The 23,079-nt window shown below is 43.7% G+C and overlaps 1 protein-coding gene across 1 annotated transcript in view; it reads right to left on the bottom strand.

Moving 5' to 3' along the window:
• Nucleotides 1–23,079, bottom strand: part of LOC111949736 (unconventional myosin-Ic) — a 58,807-nt gene that overhangs the window by 20,975 nt on the left and 14,753 nt on the right. The window lies entirely within an intron of this gene.

Below are 23,079 nucleotides of genomic sequence, written 5' to 3'. Positions count from 1 at the left end.
GCATATGTTATTGTTGTGTTATTGACACAGTAGGGCCCTGCCCAGGGGAAAGAGAGAGAGGTGCTCCTCCTCCTAATTAAGGGCTGCAGTAGGTGAGGCAGCTGTTGACAATGCGGCTTGTATCACAGAGAAAAACAGAGAGAGAGAGGAGGGATGAAGCAGACAGAACTTGTGAGTGTAGCTGAGGAGGAGAGGAGACCAGAGAGGAACGTGTGAGTGTAGCTGAGGAGGAGAGGAGACCGGAGAGGAACGTGTGAGTGTAGCTGAGGAGGAGAGGAGACCGGAGAGGAACGTGTGCCAGTGTGTGTGTTGCCAGGAAGTGATTCCATTCCTTATCCAGCATCATCACTGTACTCCTCAACGTTCCAAAAACAACTCCCTGCTTCACACAGTACCCTACCCTGCTACCTCTCTCCCTCAAGCAACAGTGAGTTATAACGAGAGATGGCAGGAGAGATAGTGAAGTAGTTGCAACAGTTATGTCCCAAATGGCACCCTACTCCCTATATAGTGCACTAATTTTGACCAGGTCCCTTAGGGCTCTGGTTAAAAGTAGTGCACTATGTAGGGAATAGGGTGCCAATTGTGACGACCCCTGGTTGTTAAGAGCTCTACACAGTCTACGCAATCGAGGTCGACGGAGGTTCCAAAAATTCAGCCGTACAAATGTACATAAACTACGAAGAGAGCGACAGACACTGACCTTCGCCGGCTCCGTTTGCGAAGAGCCCTTTAGACTTTAAACCTAATGAATTGCCTCTGCTTGAGGAGTCTCCACACACCAACACCTAATAGCACCATTTAATGTACTTCAGAGGTATGACTTAATGGCGGGCGAGTTGTTCCAGCTTAATGATTCCTACAGATGTAGGATCTTACTGTGATCACCCTGTTGTAGGAGAACCTTCCTGAAATGCAGTATATTTGAGGTTTAAAAAGGCTTCTGAAGTTTGGAAATTCCACTTTGAAATTTCAAGACTTGATTTTCCCTTACAAAAAATGTATCAAGCCTTAGAATTGTTTTTATTAATTATAATCCACATTACCTGTTGCTGCAAGTTTATTTTCATGCTGTAGCAAACTGGCTCAAATGAAGATTCATGGGGTGATGACTCAAGCTTTCACTCCAGCCTTTTTAACTCACTTCATTCACACTGTATCCCTCCGAGGGTCTTTAGGTAGCTTAAGGTTACCAGCACCCCTCCATCTCCTTTCTCTCCTCCACCGTCCCCCCTTCAAGTCGCAGGCCCGTATTCACAGTCTCAGAGTAGGAGGGCTGATCTAGAATACTTTCTGCCTTTTCAGATCATAATGAAATACGATGATATGGAGAGGGTGACCTGATCCTAGATCAGCACTTCGACTCTGAAAGGCTTTTGGAATACGGGCCCTGAGCCTTGGTGAGCTATCGTTTCACATGGCCCGGGGGAAAACAAAGAGCCTGCAGTTCCTGAGGAAAAAGTGATCCGTCTCGGGCTGGTGCTGCGCTGAGAAAAGTTCTCTCCCAGGGTTCGTTGGGCTTGTTAGTGAGAAGCCTGTTATCTGGGCATCTAATTGCGCCAACATCCAGGGGAAAGCCATAGAAATATAAATACTAGAATGGACATCCCCATCTAAGTTAATGATGCCATGTGTGGAACATTCTACTGATTATATTTCTATGGGGAAACATTTCAAGAAATGATGGAACAGTGCCAACATTCTTCTCTTTCTTTTTAACACAGGGAGGGAGTTCTCTCTCTGACAGGAAGAGGATGAGGAACCTCCTTTCTCCCAGGGCTAGTTAGTGAGAAGCCTGTTATCTGGACATCTAATCCAGGGATGAGCAACTTTGAGGGGGTGAGGGCCACAACAAATTTGAACTCATCATGAGGGGCCATAGTTGCTTGCGGGTCTGCATATCCACATCCATGAAACTGACTAACAAAATCAATGGGGTGCACCCGACTGGTAATTCGACCACGATAACAAGTTCAGACAGATGGCTGAATTAACCAGCTAAAACATTTTAGCTGACATGGGCTAATTGATAGACTATCAGTAACTGACATAAGACAGGGGAAAGTGATATAATTACTAGAATGGACATCCCCATCCAAGTTAATGACGCCACAATGGGTGGGTGGACCGTTCTATTGATTCTATTTCTATGGCGAAACCATTTCAAGAAACAATGGAACAGTGCCAACATTCTCCTCAACACAGGGAGGGAGTTCTCTCTCTGACAGGGAGAGGATGAGGAACCCCTTTTCTCCCGCTTCGGTTTCCCATTCTCTCAGTTTTCTCCCAACACCACCTCTCTCCATTACTTCATTGTTCCTCAATGGAGCTTTTATAGTTGTTTTCCTGCCTCCCCACACACACACGTCCTTGTTGAACACACTAACACTCCTGCGCTACCAACTTTACATGTCGCTACTGCCACTACCAGCATGCTGTCACCTTTTCCAAATCCTGTGGAGAAAACAAAAAGGACCCAGGCCTACTGCTGTGTGACTGCTCTGGCCCTCTTTTTAATCCGCTCTCCCACTCTATCAACACTTCTCTCATTCCCTCTCTCCCACCCGTGCTCTCTTTCTCCTACCCTCCGCCTCTTACCTATTCTCTCCTACCCTCCCCCTGTCATTCACCCAGTAGATATGGGAGTTTATCAAAATTGGGTTTGTTTCCAAATTCTTGTGTGTATCTGTGTAATCTGAGGGAAATATGAAAATCTAATATGGTCATATATTTGGCAGTTTCCACCTCATTTTGTGGTGGGCAGTGTGCACATAGCCGGTCTTTTCTTGAGAGGCAGGTCCGCCTACGGCGGCCTTTCTCAATAGCAAGGCTATGCTCACTGAGTCTGTACATAGGCAAAGCTTTCCTTAAGTTTGGGTCAGGTATTCTGCCACTGTGTACTCTCTGTTTAGGGCCAAATAGCATTCTAGTTTGCTCTGTTTTTTTGTTAATTGCTTGACACTTTGGAAATAATTATACTTTTGTTATCTCATGATTTGGTTGGGTCTAATTGTGTTGCTGTCCTGGGGCTCTGTGGGGTCTGTTTTGTATTTGAGAACAGAGCCCCAGGACCAGCTTGCTTAGGGGAGTCTTCTCCAGGTTGATCTCTCTGTAGGTGATGGCTTTGTTATGGAAGGTTTTGTGAATCGCTTCCTTTTAGGTGGTTGTGGAATTTAAAAACGGCTCTTTTCTGGAATTTGATAATTAGCGGGTATTGGCCTAATTCTGCTCTGCATGCATTATTTGGTGTTTTACGTTGTACACAATATATTTTTGCAGAATTCTGCATGGAGAGTCAATTTGGTGTTCACTCTACCTGCTCTCACAGAGCAGTGAACAACCGAGTGTGACTAAGGGGAATGAGTGGGTCTGCTGCATAACCATAAAACAATGCTTGCCCTTTGCCTGACCTTTGCCTGCGTTGCCCTTTGGTTGCTTAAAAAGGTCTAAATTGTGATATACAGGAAGAACCAAGCAGCTGAAAAGGGTTCATTGCTAATATCAGCATCTTTAAGTCTGATGTATAACAGCTATGACAGACAGGAAATTGAAACATTATCCATTGCAGTTACAGTGAGTGATGTGTAAGCAGTGGCGTAAAGTAAAAACACTTGATAGTACTAAAGTTTTTTGGGCTATCGGTACTTTACTATTTATATATTTCACAACTTTTGCTTTGCTACATTCCTAAAGAAAATGTACTTTTACTCCACACATTTTCCCTGACTCCCAAAAGTACTCGTAACATTTTGATCCATAATAAATACAAATGCTTTACAGGACGGGAAAATCGTCCAATTCACACACTTATCAAGAGAACATCCCTGGTCATCCCTACTGCTTCTGATCTGGTGGACTCATTAAACACATGTTTAAACACACATTTTACTGGGTAACTTTCACTTTAATCATTTTCTATTAAGGTATTGTTACTTTTACTCAAGTTTGACAGTTGGGTACTTATTCCACCACTGTGTGTAAGTGGTTATGTTGCTATAAGGGAATAAACTGTAAGTGGTCCATAGCCATGTATGACAAAACAGATTTGGACTGCTCTAATTACGTTGATAACCCGTTTATAATAGCAATAAGGCACCTCTGGGTTTGTGGTATATGGCCAATATACCACGGCTAAGGGCTGTATCCAGGCACACCACATTGCATCGTCCATAAGAACAGCCCTTAGCCTGGTATATTGGCCATATACCACAGCCCCTCGTGCCTTATTGCCTAATTATAAAACAGGTAGTTCTAAACCTGAAAGTTGGTTGATTAAAACCGCAATCCAGCCGGTGTCTATTCCACAAGTTACCACTAGCTAAATATATGACTAAAATGCCTATTTACTCTGTTCAATCTGACTGCGTAATCCACTGTCTCATCAGCCCAGCCAGGCAAATTGTAAATTTGATCTCCACTATAAAAACAATTCTAGACATTCTCACATTATTTTAGACGAACATTTCATTTTCAACAGCAGAGATTTGTATAAACCTTGCTGCCTGTCTCTCATGGAACATTATTTCAATATTTAAATTCGATCTCCAGCTGTCCCATAATAATGAACGTCTAGGGGTCGGAAGTCGGAACGAGACAGACAGGCAGGCAGCGTTTCTCAACAAGTCGAAATCATGAAGCAGCTGGCATAATTTTTTATGGATATATACAAAGACATGTCTATTTAAAAAAGGTCAAACAAAACGAGGTGCAGTCTGTATAGCTTCAGTTTGAAGTGACTATGTTAGCTGTGTTGTTGGCTAGCTGCTCTGAACATCAGTGTCCTGGAGAGCACATTTTCAATGCCAGGCGAAATCGAGCCTCAACTCATTTTTAAAGATGTATTCAAGTAAATGTCACTAGAAAACAGCGTAAACAAAAGGATATGCAGCTACTGTTGTTATTCTGTCTGCACTGTTTGACATGACAGTAAGTTAGCTGTAGATGGCTAGCTAGCAAGCAAGGGATAAGAACGTTGCCAGCCAGTATGGCAATGGAACATTTAGAATGAACGACTGGGTCGCGTCCATAGATCCCGTCATTAAGTATTTTTGTTCTGTGTCACGTCTCTGGCAACCGAACCGATAGAACGACGACCAGCCGGCTTGGGTAGCAACTCTAGATTTGTTGGGACTAACGTTATATCTTGTGGAAGGATGAAGTAGTATCATTCAATTCTTCAAAATAAAGTAATGAAAATATGTAAATCATGATTTGAATATGTTGGTAACCCAATGTATAAAAGTGATAATGCCCTCGAAACCGATGTTTGGAGGATATATTGGCACGGTTTGCCAACACCCGTGCTAATATATCCTCCAAACACCGGCTTCTCAGGCATGATCACTTGGATAACATGAAATTACATTTTTTTCAGAATGGAGGGGGTTGAATAGTTAATACATGAATAAAGGCTTCTTTATAAAAGGTCACTAATTGATATTATTTTCTCGGGTAAATGATTAAATAGAAGAGAAAGACTAATGCTGCAATTAGACGAGGGACGCCAAAACCGTCATTACAAGCGGCATAGCGGGACAAGAAAGCAAGATGGTAACCGTAAAAGCAAGATCCCGAACCTGGCATCTAAGGAGCATGAATGAATCCTATGATTGCTGATTAGAGGTAGAAGTGATCATTCACTTAACCTGGAGTTCTTCAATGTGGCAGATAGTGTGGTCCAAAAGGGTTACTTCACTAGAATTCTTGAACATACTATATGACTAGTCAGTGTCTCTACCTCGGAACTGCAGCTCAATTTCTCTCACACACACACACACACACACATGGGTCACTCTGTTTTCATGAATATATAATCTGGGTCTATAAGTGTTGAATATCCTAAATATTTTCAGATAATAAAGCTCAAGCACCAAGGAGATAAATTGCATAGTTTATTTTCAACAACAACAAAAAAACACTGCAATTTGACATACCAGGTATCAAGCAGAATTGGACTTGAAAAATAAAAATTATTTTGGTGCCCATCAATATTACAAACTACAGTTTCATATTTATGCTCATATATATTATGTTAACTAATAGCAAAGAAAAAAGTTTTGGAATTGTCCTAATCAAGACCAAATTAAATATGTGTGACGAGATACCCTTTGGATTTATAATTTTTGAATGTCAGTGTACTAGCTAGTACACAGTACAGGTTTTAAATCATGACCAGAGGGCCCGCCTAAATGCCAAATTATCCTAGGTAGATTTAAAACAGCATAATTCTGCGGTTCTGGTGAGAACTGGCAAAATGTTTCACACACTCATCCGTGTTGAAAATAAAGCTCAAGCACCAAGGAGATAAATTGCATAGTTTATTTTCAACAACAACCTTCCTTGACTCAACCCTGAGAATTCCGAGGTGACTTAACCTGTCATCAACCACTGATTAAAACCCACCTTAGGACAACAGATTTAAAGCTGAGAAGCTTCTTTCGCAAGAAGCCCTGCTGACTGGTGTAACAATAGAAATCTTACAAAGTCGAAATAGCTCATGGAAGACCTCTTTATAATGTTCTAGAAACACAAAGTCAAGGAGAGTAGACGGTCTGTCCCTTGCACTTTTATCTCTCCTATCAACAAGCCGCTTGGTTTGATGAACCTCATGTTTGAGGTCCTCTAAATCTGACTCAAAGGTCGGAGCAAAGACAAACAGAGGCTCCTCATTCAAGAATGTTGTTCTCTTTGGGTTGAGAGACTGGACCCCTTGCATTGTCTCACAATTCTTTGAAAACACCTCTGCAGCTCAGCTGTGAGACTGTCAAGCACCTGATAAAAGATAGCTCATTGGAAGCTCACACCATCACTTTGGTTACTATTTTTTTTCTGTCCAACAGTGCTCATCAATGAGTCGTGAAATCTTAAGCTTTAATCTGAAGTCTTTTACACACTGTTTGTACACTTATTTTGCAGTGCTCTGCAATCTCTTCAACCTCTTTCCATAGTTCTCCAAAGTAACCCTCACTTCTGTAGTCCTGTAATGTGTCTGTAAGGGCACCTACTAGATCCACAGCCCTTGCTAGGTCAAGAGAGCTTGATTGGAGCATGTCAGAAAGACATTTGGCATCACCAAGCACTTTACAAAAGGTAACCAAAAGCCCTTTGAAATGTAAATCTCTCTGAGAAAGAATGCCCCTTGCCTCCACTGAACCATCACCACTATTTTCAAGTGTGATATCCTGTAGCACATCAGAACTGCTGGAAGCCTGTCCCTCAGATTATGGCATGCCATGTATCTGCATGCCCACCTTACATCCGTAAGTCTCTGTAGTTCCCTGGGCTGCTGCTGTGGATACAGCTCTTTCTGAACTGCAAGCCACTTGAGACGAACGTACGAGCCAGATACAAAGTTATAAAGCTTCTGCAGGAGAGCAAAAAAGTTAACTGCCTCAGGCACTGATTTTACAGCATCGACAAGAACCAAATTCAAACAATGTGCATAACAGTGCACATAAAATGCAAATCTTGCACTGTTTTTAATCTGTGCAGACACACCAGAATGCTTTCCGCTCATGACGGATGCCCCACAAGATTATTTCTGTGGTCCAGACCATGTTTTTCAAGGCAATCAATTATCATTTGTGAGACCTGCTGCATCTAAGCTTTCAGCTGACTGAAAGTGTAAAAAGCTTTCGTGGATGGTCCCGTTGTAATAGTACCTCACAACTAAAGACATTTGTTATTTTTTCTTTAAATCTTTGGTTTCATCTGCAATTACACTAAAAACGTCACTTTCTTTAACTTCTCTTATTATTTCACTTTGTACCACCTCAGCTAAGCCCTCAAGAACCTCGTTCTGGATTTGGTGGCTTGTGTACTTAGCATTACCACATGCATTCATCCTTTTCTCTATGAGAGGGTCATGCTTTGCTATTTCTTCTAAGATTGTCAAAAGAAATGACCCTTGTTGTGCGAGTCAGACTCTCTGCGCTGTATTTTGAGAGGCAGTTAATAGGAGCACATCTGCAATTGTTTTAATCTAAGTACAGTTTTCCTCCACTTTCTTTTCCCGGTCCTCATTTATGACATCTAACATTGACGAGTTGCTGTCAATAACCCTTTTATGCTGATTCCAAGCATACATAGCATTGATATGATGCTCTGCCTTCAAATGGAGCTTAAACCCAGAATCTTTAAACAGCACCTTTTTCCAGTTACAAAAACCTGACTGTGATGTGAAGGCAGATTCAGGTGTACTGGGCAGAGAAAAATGCCTACAGGCGAAACAATAAGTAGAATCTTGACTTGGAGAATATTCATGCCATGAATTGTCCTTATACCAGGAGATGTTGGAAGCCCTTTACCTAGTACCATGCAGAGTTCTGGGAAATGTTTGAAAACACGGCTGTACTGGATCTTGAAACGTTTGAAACGTTTGAAATACACGTTAAATAATGTGTCATATCTCTATGGAAATGTATAATTAATTAAGGGATCCACAAGATTAGATACTAACAGCTGCTAACTAAAATGTGTAGTTTAAAGTATAGGCATGGCCTACCATTGTGTCCTTTTGGAACAGAAGTCTGATATCTCCCTTTCTTTTCATGTTAATTGACCCTATGCAAAATTAAGACAGTCTATGGTTACATCTAACCACATTTTAGTCCAATCTCAATTACAAATCTCCATTATCAGATTGATAGATTTTCGTACTTGAACTCAAAACGAACAGTTAACTGAGTTAATGGATTTCAAATAGCTGAATGTTAACTTGCTGAACACTGACAGCTGTAGCCTACTAGTTACCCCACATTAGCTAAACATTCGTATTACTCTAACTTACGACACTGCACTGTATATGCGTGCATTACTAGCACAGATGTAAACATAATGTTAGGCTAAATTGGGAACCGATCTCCCTTATCTGAATAACTGTCTGTTAATGGAACCAAAGGTCTAACGTTAACTTACACAGCGACTCAACGTTTGTCAAAGTTGTTCAGGAAACATAAACACAACGCTAAACCTTAAAACTTACATCAAATATGATGCTTTCGCCAATCGCGAAAAGAGCTCATGGAGCTGTTGAAATATTCTCTCTTCTTCTTCTGTAGGTTCTTCTTATTCTTCTGTATCTCTCAACCAACGTTAATATTCTCTCTTCCTCGTCCTCGATTTGAAAATTGCGCTGCCGAACGTCAAAGTAAATGCTTCTTTCAACAAGAGGTGAAATGAGATGTCAATCAACATCAAACTGCCAATAGCAAATTACATTTTGGTGTGGCACATCAGATATCAGGGGTGTCCAGTGCCACCCCGGAGACCCCTCTGGCTCCGCCCCTGGTCCCGTCTACAGTGGCAGCCTAAACGGCATTCTCCGGCAGCCTAAACGGCATTCTCCGGCAGCCTAAACGGCATTCTCCGGCAGCCTAAACGGCATTCTCCGGCAACCTAAACGGCATTCTCCGGCAGCCTAAACGGCATTTAGCATCGTTCTCTCATTGAAAACAATGACATCCGGTTTGCAGTCTACCTCGGCTCAGCTAAAAAGGCAGCATGAGTACAAATAGGGAGGGATTTATGTCTGTGGGAAAGTGGAGAATATAGGCCTTTCCCCAGTTCTGTTTCAGCCAGCATAACTAAAAACAAATATGGGTTTAATCTGCTTCTACGGAGAGCACGGTTAGCCACTCAAGAGTTTTGCCCCTTTGAAAAATGTTCCACTATGAATCAGTTATCTGGCTCTCCTCTATCTTGTTATTAAAAAGGGAGTAACACAGAAGGAAAGAGGGCGAGCACAGATGGATACTTCAGGTTCACAGACATTAGGGGACCATACACGTGACTACATACTGGGACTCACTACAGCACTGACAGGGGATAGCGGTCATGGGTCTCTCTCAAGGTTATAGGCTGACTGAGGCTTCTGGGTTTTCCATGGCCACAAGTGAGGTCACACATGGCCATTTAGGAAGGAAGCAAAAGGATTAAAACCGTCAAGATATGTATCAGAGCACAACAGGGTATCCTGAGCACTTTCACTTTTAAAGAGTCATCTTTGAGTATATAGAACTTTTGAACTGCTATTTGTGTGTTTATGGTGAGTTAGAATGTATTCATAGGAAGTGTTACTGTAGAAATATTTCACATGGAAACACACTGAGAACCTACTGAAGGTGAAATCAATAAGGGTTTACGATGACAGACTTTGGAATAGCTGTTTCAAAAGAGGTCTAATGATACCACTATTTTCCATGATATGAATCAGTGGCCTACTTCAAGTTTATAGTAACGTTTTGATGGTGATTGCCTGCCATGGAGTCCCCCCTCAAGGCTTGAAAAAGAGGGATGCATGTGAAGCGCTGTCGGTCTATCTGTGTGTGTGTTGTGTGGTATGTGTGTGTGTGTGTGTGTGTGTGTGTGTGTGTGTGTGTGTGTGTGTGTGTGTGTGTGTGTGTGTGTGTGTGTGTGTGTGTGTGTGTGTGTGCATAACCGTACAAAGTTCAGGGTCAGTTAAAATTTTCTTTTTGTTAAGAAAAGCTAATTTTTTTGTCCATTAAAATAACATAAAATTGATTAGAAATTCAGTGAATACATTGTTAATGTTGTAAATGACTATTGTAGCTGGAAACGGAAGATTTTTTTATGGAATATCTACATAGGCGTACAGAGGCCCATTAGCAGCAACCATCACTCCTGTGTTCCAATGGCACGTTGTGTTAGCCTTTTTTAAATTTTATTATAAATGTGGATTAGCTAACTGATCATTAGAAAACCCTTTTGCAATTATGTTAGCACAGCTGAAAACTGTAGTTCTGATTAAAGAAGCAATAAAACAGACCTTCTTTAGACTAGTTGAGTATCTGGAGCATCAGCATTTGTGGGTTCGATTACAGGCTCAAAATGGCCAGAAACAAAGACCTTTCTTCTGAAACTCGCCAGTCTATTCTTGTTCTGAGAAATGAAGGCAATTCCATGCAAGAAATTGCCAAGAAACTGAAGATCTCGTACAACGCTGTGCACTACTCCCTTCACAGAACAGCGCTAACTGGCTCTAACCAGAATAGAAAGAGGAGTGGGAGGCCCCAGTGCACAACCAAACAAGAGGACAAGTACATAGTTTGAGAAACAGATGCCTCACAAGTCCTCAACTGGCAGCTTCATTAAATAGTACCCGCAAAAAATACCAATCTCAAAGTCAACAGTGAAGAGGCGAATCCGGGATGCTGGCCTTCTAGGCAGAGTTGCAAAGAAAAAGCCATATCACAGACTGGCCAATAAAAATAAAATTTTAAGATGTGCAAAAGAACAGACACTGGTCAGAGTGTTATACTGAATGACATTTTACTAGGGTACATTCATATGAATCACAATAAAAATGAATTATTGGCTTTATTCTTGCATATAACTAATATAAGGGCATACGTGACACTCCAATGAACATAAAAAAGCCTTTTAGGGAATTGTAATTGCAGTTTAATTTTTTTGCTACTTTGAAATCATTATACGTCTTTGAAACACATACGTATATAGGGGAAAGTGGACAGACTAGTGTTGACCACAATAACTCTACATTAGCAGGTCAAAACATTCTCCATTCCCCACTCATACGGGCAGCTGTGGTAGAAAAAAAATATTCCCCTTCAAAAGGACAAGGTAAAGGATTCACGTCCGTCCCGAAACACAGACCCAACGTAGGGTTAGAGCATTTCAAGAAGACCAGTCAACAGGTTCAAATCAATGGCTCGGTTCTCTACTTTCTTTCTGCCAAACTTTACCTTCAAGCAAACTAGTCCTTTCCTCACTACAGCAAATCAGCCAATTAAAGAGAATAAAAGCAACCGCACGGCCAATAAGAGCCAGCGGCGACTGCACATTCAGTCTCTCAGGGGACACTCAGTGTATTCTGCAATCAGTGCGTGTCTCTCTGTGTACCAGCCCCTCACTGCAGTGTGCCACTAAAATAAACAGGATTTCCTCCCAATGAGATTCTAATCAGGTGCTACTGATGGGGAGAAAATAGTGGAGTCATCTATTGCAGGCTCAAGTATTGTATACTCATATAGTATGAGTAGCTTTGATTGCAGTCTCAGAGAGTGCTGCTTTCATTGAGAGACTAGCAGGACCCAGGAATGACAGGTCATATTGCTGTTGGTCAAAACATTGTATTCATTCCACCTAAACTAGTGTGGACAACTTCTAATGCACTCCTTACAAGATGGGAGACCCTGGGAATGGGGCACCTGGTTTTGCAACAACAACAAAAATATATTTTCTTATTGGACAAGTTTAGGTAGTCCCTCCCAGTTTTCGGTCAGTTTTCTCCCATTTGGCGTCTAGTGAATACGACCCTGTTGAAAAAGGGCTAGTCCACATCTTCCTCATTAGTGCAGTTAGCTGGAGGTCCACAGCAGCCTTGGTTCATACACACTAGCACTCCTTTTACTACGTACCGTGTCCTTGAAGTCAACAAAACACACAGGAAACTGTGCAAATCATCATAGTTGGCCTATCAAAACACTGAAATTGGGATTTTGAATTAGGTGGTGGAAATACCACTCAAATCAATGGTTTTCCATGGGAATTCTTTCAAGTGACCACACCCCTCAGAGGGGTTTTAAAGTAGGCTGAGGACAACACGCTGGTAGGAGCCAAACATGCAGTTCCAAAAAAATATATATATTTGAAATTATATGACTGGTATACATACGTACTGGAAAACTGGAAACTTCCTAGCCTATGCCTTCACCAATCCAATGGTTTTAAATTTGTGGGTTGTAGTGAACAAGTGCACACTTCAGGAAGAAACAGAGATTGGGACGCACCCACAGTCGTACCTCCCAGACCCCTTCCCCCAGAGAGAGTCAGAGTCACATCCGTGTCCCCAGGCTGCGGAGGTGACAGGAAGACATGCAGTAGGGTTGGGGAAGACTTGGAGCGCTGTCTCGGTGCTGTGACAGACTGACAGTAGCTTCATTAACATCCTCCCTCTCACTCCCAGTCAGCGCCAAAGAATCCAGGCCCAGCCTCACAACACAGGCCTGCCATTACAACACTGTGGTGGCGCAAACACACCAACATAAACAGATACCTCCACATAGATACCGCATAGAAGTGATAGAAGGGTGGTATTCATCATGGAACACTTGACACGGAAAAGGAGAACGAGAATTTGTTATTGGACAAGTTTGGGTGGTCCCTCTCTGTTTTTAGTCCGTTTTCTTCTGTTTTGGTGCCTAATGAATACGACCCTGGATAGGAAGGGAACTTGGGAGATGAACTCAGAGATGGATTATAGGTGGGTCAGTTTCAGCTTTGTGGTCAACCCCCCCCTCCCCAGTTACAAGTGATGGATATAGAGCTAGATATGAAGATTAGATCATTTCATAGATGGATAACTAGGTTGGTGTCAGGTGAAACTGGTGCATCGTGGTCAAAACCCAGCTACATTCCCCTCTCTCCTGTGTCCTTGCAGTTCAAGAGCACTGACTTTCAAAGCTGTGACGCAATTAATTCACACTACGTACATTTTCTTAATAAAGTTTCTCCTAGCGAAACCTCCACCGATCAGCTCCCTCTCCCCTAGACAGGAACAGATTTTCTGCCCTTAGACGTATGTCCTTAAGCACTGACACAAGTACACAATTTAAACTGAAGCACACACACACACACGACTCAAGATGAAACTTGTACTGTTGTGTTGCTGAGTGCTGCCGTTGAGCAGAATGAGTGTGTGAGCGTGCAGTTATTTTCTTACCGTGGCTCTGTACTTCATCTCTCTCCTTCCTGTTTATTGGTCGGCTTTAACAGTTGTTTATACTACCAGAATGTGAGTCGTCCGCGTCAGAGCGATCGTGCAACGTTTGTTTTTATAACTTCTCCGGAGCCATGTGTAGGAGCGACCCAGCTGCCGTCACCTCTCCTCTTACTTATCTTCTCCCTCTCAGTCACTCTCTCGCTCTACCTCCTCTCTCTTTCTCCCTCCCTCTTTCTACAGAGTAAGCAGTCCCTGTGTAGTGACACTCCACACTCCTGCTCTCTCCCCCTTTCATTCCCTCTCTCCTCCAGCACAGGGCCCAACAAGGGATTTACAGTGGAAGGTGAAACACTAGCTTTGAACTAGTTCTCGTTTCTCTCTGCCTCCTCTGCTCTTAAAACAAGGCAGATGGGGCATGAAAAAAATCCCACAAAAACATCTCCAAGCACACATCTGGACTCAACCACCCCTGGAGAGAGAGAGAGAAAAGAAGAAATGGAAAATGTGTCCCTCTGTACAAGGAGAGGGGGACCTGTGAGGGGCTATGGGAGAATACAGGACGACTTACACAGAAAGACAAAACGGTAGTTTACTAAAATGTTTTATGAGCTATAGATGAATCATATAGTTTCGCTTCTTCCTTCCTCTTCCTCCCTTCTTTTAGGAGATGGGGATTTTACAGAAACCAAGGCAGGCAGGGAGTGCAACAGTCCACTACTGCCATGATTAATGTTGGAGCCGAGCAGCTCCCAGTTTCTTTGCCTCCCTCACCTGAGAAGTCACTAAGTGGGACTGTTATTATGACCATGGTTGCGACCCAAACGCCATCCTATTCCATAGGTCTCTGGTCAAAAGTAGTGCACTATGTAGGGGAAAAAGGATGCCATTTGGGACACCGTCAATAATTAGTCCAAAGCAGTCTGGCAGTCAGACTGAACACAACACCAGCCACTTCGCTGTGAATCAAAGAAATAAGCACATAATCATTTTAGCTTGAACACATTTAAAGATGCACTATGGGGAATTCGCGCCGCCATTTCCTGGTTGGAGGGGCAGGACCGAGTTTGCGAAGCCCTGGTGTAGAGAATCATTGTATCATCTAAACCGCTGTGAAATAAAATGTTTTATAACCAAGCAAATTATATTTTCAGCTGATGTACAAAAGTAAAATACGCAAAAAACGAAACTTAAGAACGGGACGCATAGAAATAGCGAACGTAGAACTGATCTACCGCTTCTTAGACTTGCTTTCAATGAAAATGACCTATAAACACATTTCTATGTGAATTTGGTCAGGTCCCCAGAAAAAGGACACATTGCAGCTTTAAAAAGGGATAGTTCAGCAACAGTAGATAGGTTTCCTTACCTAGAAAAAAAGGTTATCAATGTTGAACAACAAGATCAGTGTGGATTGCAGTCTCTTCTTGTCCATATACTGCTTTTAAGGAAACCATCTAGATTTATAGTAAACCTTTAACAAGCTCTGATTAAACACAAAAAGGGCCAGTTGACATAAATTAAGCCTAGTCATGGACTAAAAATGATGCTCAATAGAGAATCTCCATTGAAAGAGTTTAGTCCAGTAGTAGACTTAATCTGTGTCCAGAAGTCTGGCCCAAATAGTGAAAATGAGGGCAAATAAACTGAAAACTTCAGAAATACCTAAATCATGACCGTGGTGGCGAGCTCCAGAGTTAAGGGGTATGATGGCTGTGTACCACAAAGGCCCAGGAAATCCCAACTTTATGAGAATCATTAGCAGGAGTCAGTGTTTCCTGTCTGTGGAGGTGGTGGTGCCTGGTGGCTGCAGCAGACAGCCAAGCCACATGTACCCTTTTCACACTATCGCTCTGACCCGAACCAAATGGAATATCTGGCTCAGATATGTTTTCTTTTCACATTGTCCTTTTCAGCACAGTTCTAGGTGATGCGTAACCAGGCCAGCTCAGTACAGCTTGGTTTAGCTCTGTTCAGTTCGGCTCAGTAGTGTGAAAGCCAGATATTCCCTTTGTTTCAGTCCGTTTTCCTCCGTTTCATGCACCCAGGTGAGGATGTTGGGGGTTGGTGGCTCTCTTTCCTGCCCCACCCTGCCCCAGGCCAGCCCCTAACACAGCTCAGGTAAAAAATCCTGGCCATGTTTACCCTTGTCGTCTGCAGCCTTGCAGCCGTCCCCCTGCTTGCTGCTCCTGCTGACAGCGCTCTACAGCCCCCTCTATTGGACAAGCCTACTGCTCAGCTGGCAGTAGTAGCATGTGACAGAGGAACGAGACAGAAACTTCATCTCACCTTCACTTTTCAAAACATACTCTATAGTTGTCTGTAATCTCCAATAAACGCTGCAGAACTACGCTCAGGGATTGTAGTTCATACCCGTTTCTATACCTCTCACCACTGCCAACATAATCAGAGCCCCCCGCCTGCAGGAATCTGAGTAATGTTTTCCAGACGGTGTGAGTTTCTCTCTCTGTCTGTCACGCTCTCTCTCGGTCGCTCTCACACACACACACACTCATTCTCTCGCTCTCTTTCACTCTCTCCCTCTCTCACATGGGCACCGCTGGGCATGAGAACAAACAGAGAATGAAAGAAAAAGAAACAAAGAGAAATGGACAGAGAACAAAACCAAAAAAAGAAAATCAGACAGACTTGCAGTGACTTTAGCGTTGGTTAAATCCATGTCAAGTGTATGTTGACAGAATGCTCAACGCTTTATTGGCATACATTGGGGCTGTACATTGTGCACAATCATGCTGATGTAGTATATTTGTGCTGAACAGAGGGGGGGGATCTCTGACCACCAGTATGCATCGGTCCTGGTTGTTAACTCTTTCCTCTCCCACATCTCTCAGTCAGGACCTCATGAATTACTATTTGAAATTATTTCAAATACTTTAGCTGTGCTTGATTGAGCTTGTCTGGCACCAATAGAAGTCCAAACCCCAACCATCTGGCACCCCAGGCAGGTTAAAGCAAACACTCAAAACTAATTGAAAGATTTCAAATAGTATTTGAACCCAGGTCTGCTATCTAGGACTAATTCAAATTCAGCCTTTATGGCCTGGCTGTAAATTGCACCGTTGTCAAGGGACTGTAAAGGGGATATAACCTTGGCAACGCAACAAACATAAACAACGTTGTCAAGGGACTGTAAAGGGGATATAACCTTGGCAACGCAACAAACATAAACAACGTTATCAAGAGTCAGGAGACTATTTCTTCACATCTGTCTGATATTAAGGCTTATGTAGTATCCTCTTACCTTCCTTTCATTACACTACACCTTTTATTCTGTCATTCAATATTCCTCCCTCACACTCCTACTGGATCAAGTCTGAAATTAAAAAGAGTTGATGAATTAAAGAGATTCATTTTCAAAGATCGACTACGTGCACCAAGTGTGTCTGAAGTGATGACAACTTGGGACATTATGAAGTTTAAAAACGGCAGCCAAGCACTGGTTCAGTTCAACAGTGTTGTCAGAACCAGGGCTGGAGTTAATGCAGCAGAGCCGACACACACACACTGCAGGACATACTGTACAGACACACATCTGGGAGAGAGGACGACAGAAGACGCACATGGTGACTAGGATTCACCTCCTCCTTTATTGGTTCCCAGAGTGGAAACACTTCTTGTCCCTAACCACTGGTCACACCCCTTTAAGGAAAACACACCAAACAGAATGCTGAGGGGAAGAACACTGATAGCATTCTGTTTGGTGTCCTATCAGTGTTTTTCCCCTCAGCATTCTGTTTGGTGTCCTGAGGGGGAAAAAACACTGATAGCACACCAAACAGAATGCTGAGGGGAAAAAACAGAAAACACAGATTTTCTTCCCCTCCCCTATTTCTTTATCACTTCCTCTCTCTCTCTCCCCTCATCTAGACCCACTATTACTTCCTCCCTCTCTCTGTAGCACTCTTTGCTGCTACAACAGGGACACACATAAACCCACAGTTCATCCCCTCTCCTCGTTGTCGGGGCAAACCCATATCTCTAGTACGGGAGGTAGCTCATTGCGCGACACAAATCTATGACAACCCTTAACTATTGCCGGTGACTCATCAGCTTAATCACCATATTGTTGAAGGACAATATGGTGTTGTCTGGTACTGTATATACAGTAAACATGGCCCCGCCCCTCCGCTGAGCTAGAGCAGCTTAGTTTACAGAGTGAGTCAGAGGGAGAGAAATTGCAGCTCTGTGAGAAACACACAGGCACACGTCCTTGCTTGCTTCATCCACCCACCATGTTCTTTTCAGCTGGGCCCGGTGCCAACGCACTGCTACTGTCCACCATCCATTACCTTCACATTCACAGAGCAGCACACGACCATTTCAACCCACACTCATTTCCAACATTTTATAGCCCAGGAGACCGGCCCGAGTAGCTGCAGACAGTGGCCACGTTCCAGACCGACTAACGGCAGACGAGCTGCATGCAGCCACAAATGAAGCTCAGATATGACATCTGGCAGGCGACTGCATTGTTCAGGCTGCCTGGAACGCGACCAGTGTCTCCTGTAGCCTCGGAATGAAAAACAGGAAGACAGGCCTCTTAAATGAAACATTCTAATTAGTCACATATGAAGAATTGTAACACTAAACAAACATTTACGCTCTTAAGTAGTTTCATCTCCCCATCTATCCCATTTTTATTATATCTCTCTTCTCTCAGTCGCTTCTTCCCTCTCTCCTCCTGTCCATCTTGCTGGTCACCGGGGTTCTTTAGAGTCTCTGGCTGTGTGATCAGAATAGTAGTGGCCGTTGTGTTGTTATACAGCTCTGCTACACTGAGGAGAACAAATAGACCCGGAACCATCCTGGCCAGAAACACATCGCAGCCTCTCTCTGCCATCTTTCTAGTGATCGCCACTATTCAAATCAAATGTGATTGGTCACATACACATATTTAGCAGATGTTATTGCTGGTGTAGCGAAATGCTTGTGGTCCTACCTCCAACAGTGCAGTAGTATCTCACAATTCACACAATCTAAAAGTTAAAATGTGGAATTAGGAAACTAATATTAGAATGAGCAATGTCGGAATGGCATTCACTAAAATACAGTATATAGATATTAAATTAGTAAAGCAGTATGTAAACATTAAAGTGACCAGTGATTCCATGTCAATGTACATCGTCATCGGGTGGTAGCCGGCTAGTGACAGTGACTAAGTTCAGGGCAGGGTACTGGGTGGAGGCCGGTTAGTGATGGCTATTTAACAGTCTGATGGCCTTGAGATAGCTGCGCCCCAAGCTTAATGATGAGCTTGGAGGGTACTATGGTGTTGAAGGCTGAGCTATAGTCAATGAACAGCAATCTGACATAGCTATTCTTCTTGTCCAGATGGGACATGGCAGTGTGATGGCATCGTCTGCGGATCGATTGGGGCAGTAAGCAAATTGAAGTGGGTCTAGGGTGTCAGGTAAGGTAGAGGTGATATGATCCTTAACTAGCCTCTCAAAGCACTTCATGATGACAGAAGTGAGTGCTACGGTGCGATAGTCATTTAGTTCAGTTACCTTTGCTTTCTTGGGTACAGGAACAATGGTGGCCATCTTGAAGCATGTGGGGACAGCAGACTGGGGTAGGGAGAGATTGAATATGTCCATAAACACTCCAGTAAGCTGGTCTACGCATGTTTTGAGGAAGCGGTTAGGGATGCAGTCTGGGCCGGCAGCCTTTCGAGGGTTAACATTCTTAAAATGTCTTACTCACGTTGGCCACTGGAGAACAAGACCCCAGTCCTTGGGAGCGGGCCGCGTCGGTGGCACTGTGTTATCCTCAAAGCGAGCGAAGAAGGTGTTTAACTTGTTTGGGATCAACACGTCGGAGTCCGCGACGTTTTCCCTTTCTAATCCGCGATTGTCTGTAGACCCTGACACATACGTCTCATGTCTGAACCGTTGAGTTGCAACTCCACTTTGTCTCTGTACTGATGTTTTGCCAGTTTGATTACCTTACGGAGTGAATAACTACACTGTTTTTATTCAACCATATTCCCAGTCACCTTGTCGTAGTTAAATGCGGTGGTTCACGCTTTCAGTTTTGCGCGAATGTTGCCATCTGTCCACGGTTTCTGGTTTAGGTAGGTTTTAATAGTCACGGTGGGAACGACATCCCCTATACACTTCCTGATGAACTCAGTCACCGTGTTTATGTATACATCAAAGTTATTCTCAGAGGCTACCCGGAACATATCCCAGTCCGCGTGATCCGAACAATCTTGCAGCATCGATTCCGATTGGTCAGACCAGCGTTGAATAGTCATAAGCACAGGTACTTCCTGGGCGGGGGAGGGCCTTGTAGGCATCCCAGAAGAGAGAGTAACAATGGTTGAGAGTTTTATGTTGATAGAACTTCAGTAGCTTTCCCCCCCAAATTTGCTTTGTTAAAATCCCTAGCTACAATAAATGACATAGAATCTACAGTGGCAATTTAACTAGATACACATCTAAAACGCCATGCAATTGCAAACACAGCCCTCTGCAATGCTATAATGGGATCCATTAGCTGCAGAAAAACTGTACTGCAGCCTGCAGCCATCTTCCCCCACGATGACAGTAACCAGACCGTCCGACTGTCAGCCTCCTATTCACTAACCTTACCCTCTCTCTTACACTCTGTCTCTGTCTTGTCTCATAGCTGTGCGAGTGTGGTATGCTTGTGTGTGATAACTTTTGCTTGTCTGTCTATCAGTTGAAAGAACAGGGAAAGGTGCAGGGAGGTCTATATTATAATCTATATGATAATATATCTATAGAGGGAGGGTAACCGTCAGTTTGCTAAAGAAGCCAACGTGAGGAAGCTTGACTGTGAGGGAAAGGGGGACGAAGGAGGAGAAGATGAAAGACCACTATGATGTTAGGTCAGAAGAATGTAAGCCATGTGAGCGGGAAAGAGCCAGTCAAAAAGAGAGAGAGAGAAAAATAAGAGGGAAGAAGACAGAAAAAAGGAGCGAGGAGGAGAGAAAGACAGACAGGAGAGCGCAACATAAAAAGGTAAAGAAAAGAAGATGGCAAAAGACGAGAGAGAGAGAGAGCTGTAGCCTCAGTCACACAGCCTCAGAGTGTGGTCAAAGAGGATGCTAATGAGCTTATACTCTGCTGTAACATATCGCTGTCTCTTTGGTGACAGTGTTATATTGACACAGGGGGCTTCCCGAGGCATCGATGAACACACTCAAACTGACCTGTTCTCTCTCTCTCATCTGACTCCATTGCTGTGCCCCTCTTTCTATCTGGGTTTTGTGAATCATTGTGGCAGCACCGGGTTGTGAGTGTCCTGTCGCCGTCTACTTTTCCATACACAGCTGTTTCCACAGTGAACAGGCTAGGAGGCCTGACACAGGGCTGAGGGACTATATTACAGAGCATCTGTTCCCATAATACATGCGAGTGAGTGAACTCCATTACATTCCTCCAGAATATAGAACTTCTAGGATTCAGAGGGTTTAATAGTCACACGTACAGGGTTGCAGGTGTGATTGCAGGGTGAAGTGAAAATCCAACAAGACTAAGTGAAATAAAATAATGAAAATGGTAATAAATAAAAAAAAATGAAATAGCACTATATACATAACTGTGGCAGTGATGAATAAATAAATGTCCATTGGGGTGGAGGCAGAGTAAAGACTGTAGAGGGTGGGGGGGGGAGCCACAGAGGAAGCACCATGACCATTGAGGGGGTGTGGGGACCAAGTGAAATAAAAACAATTGTGATTTAAAAAATAAAATAAAAAATAAAAGTTATAATATACATTAACAACTCACAAAGACATACATTACTGCAGGTCAAGCACACACACAATAGAACAAGGAGACCAGAGGAGGCTGAGAGAGATATAGGAGGACGGGCTCATTGCAATGGCTGGAATGGAATCATTGGAATGGTCCCAATCACATCCAACACATGGAAACAGCATTGACTCCATTCCATAGAGTCCATTCCACCCATTACAATGAGCCTGTCCTCCTATAGATCCCCCACACCACCACCAGCCTCCTGAGGGCGCTCATTATGCACACGGAAAGTATTGGTTAAAGCTGAAAAAACATGGAAACAAAACACATCATTCACTGAGATCACAAGGCAGGACCCATTGTGCAATAGAACAGACACAAACATGATTATTTGTACAGCGGTGTGATGCTGCTCATCTGCAGGAAAGAATAAAGCATCCTTGTACATCTTTGCTTTTGGCATCATGTACTGCAGACCGGGTGGCATCAGCAAGTATAACCACAGTACACATTGGGTCATTTACAATCTCTGGGCCATTTACAGCCCCCAGGTGTCTATCTACAGAGGATTCTACTGCCGCCAACAGCGTCAACATTTATCTTGTCACCAAGGAGAGTTAGACAAAGCAATATTACAGCTGTTTGCTTGCAAGGGTAATGGAAGCAAACAGGCCAAAATAGAGTGCTTTCTCTCCCTTTCACACACACACACACACACATCTGGTTGCCTCTCCTTCTCGCCCAGAGACGCACACTGCCACACACTCCTCTTTTCTGCCTGAGCCAGCACTTTGGGCCGCGCAGGCATTTCCTAAAGTGTCTCCAGTGTTCCATAAAGACGTTATCCCAGCCAGCCAGCCCTGGCTAGCCCTCCTCTTTCTCTTCCCCCATTACCCCAGCAGGAATGAGGAGGAGGAAGAGGTTTGAGCGCACACACACACACACACACGTTCGTATGTATGCAAGCAGAGTCTAAATCAATCAGTGGAGATTCCTCTGTGTGGGCGAGGTGAACGGGACAGTCGTCTAGCTCACAATAAGGCTACACCCTGGTCTGGGATCAGATTTGTCTTACTATTCATCATTAGAGGCTCAACTGCTAAACTGATCTTTAGGGACAAGTGATTATTCACCACCTTTCCCACACCAATCCCCCATCATCTCAGTTGAGATGAGCCTGACCCTGCCCTGCCCTCAGGGCAACTGGTCCAGTGTGAAGACGTGCGAGGGACAGGGCTGTAGGGCAATGGCAATTCCCCCAACAAAGGGAATACACACTCTCTCACACACACAGAGATAGACAACACAAGCCTTTGGAGTCAACAGGGGCGAGTGGAGACTTGCAGTAGGAGGAACTCCAAACATTTCTCTCATTCCCACCCCCAACACCCCTTCACCCCTTCTCCCTCTCTTTCGTCCCCGTCTCAATATCTGAGAGACTGCAGTGCACACCACTGGCTGGCTCCATCCAGCTGGAACTCCTACTTGTACAGTACAAATAGGGCAGCTGGGCCTGTCCTCCCTCCTCCCTCTCTGGTCTCCTCCCCCAGGCTAGAGGGGCCCTCTCAGGCTTATTTATACCCAACCAGCCTTATATGGGCATCTCCCGCTGCAGGCAGCAGGCTGAGGGGT

This window comes from Salvelinus sp. IW2-2015, linkage group LG22 (assembly GCF_002910315.2).
Source record: "Salvelinus sp. IW2-2015 linkage group LG22, ASM291031v2, whole genome shotgun sequence".
Lineage (NCBI taxonomy): Eukaryota > Metazoa > Chordata > Actinopteri > Salmoniformes > Salmonidae > Salvelinus > Salvelinus sp. IW2-2015.
This window is presented reverse-complemented; position numbering and strand designations above follow the sequence as displayed.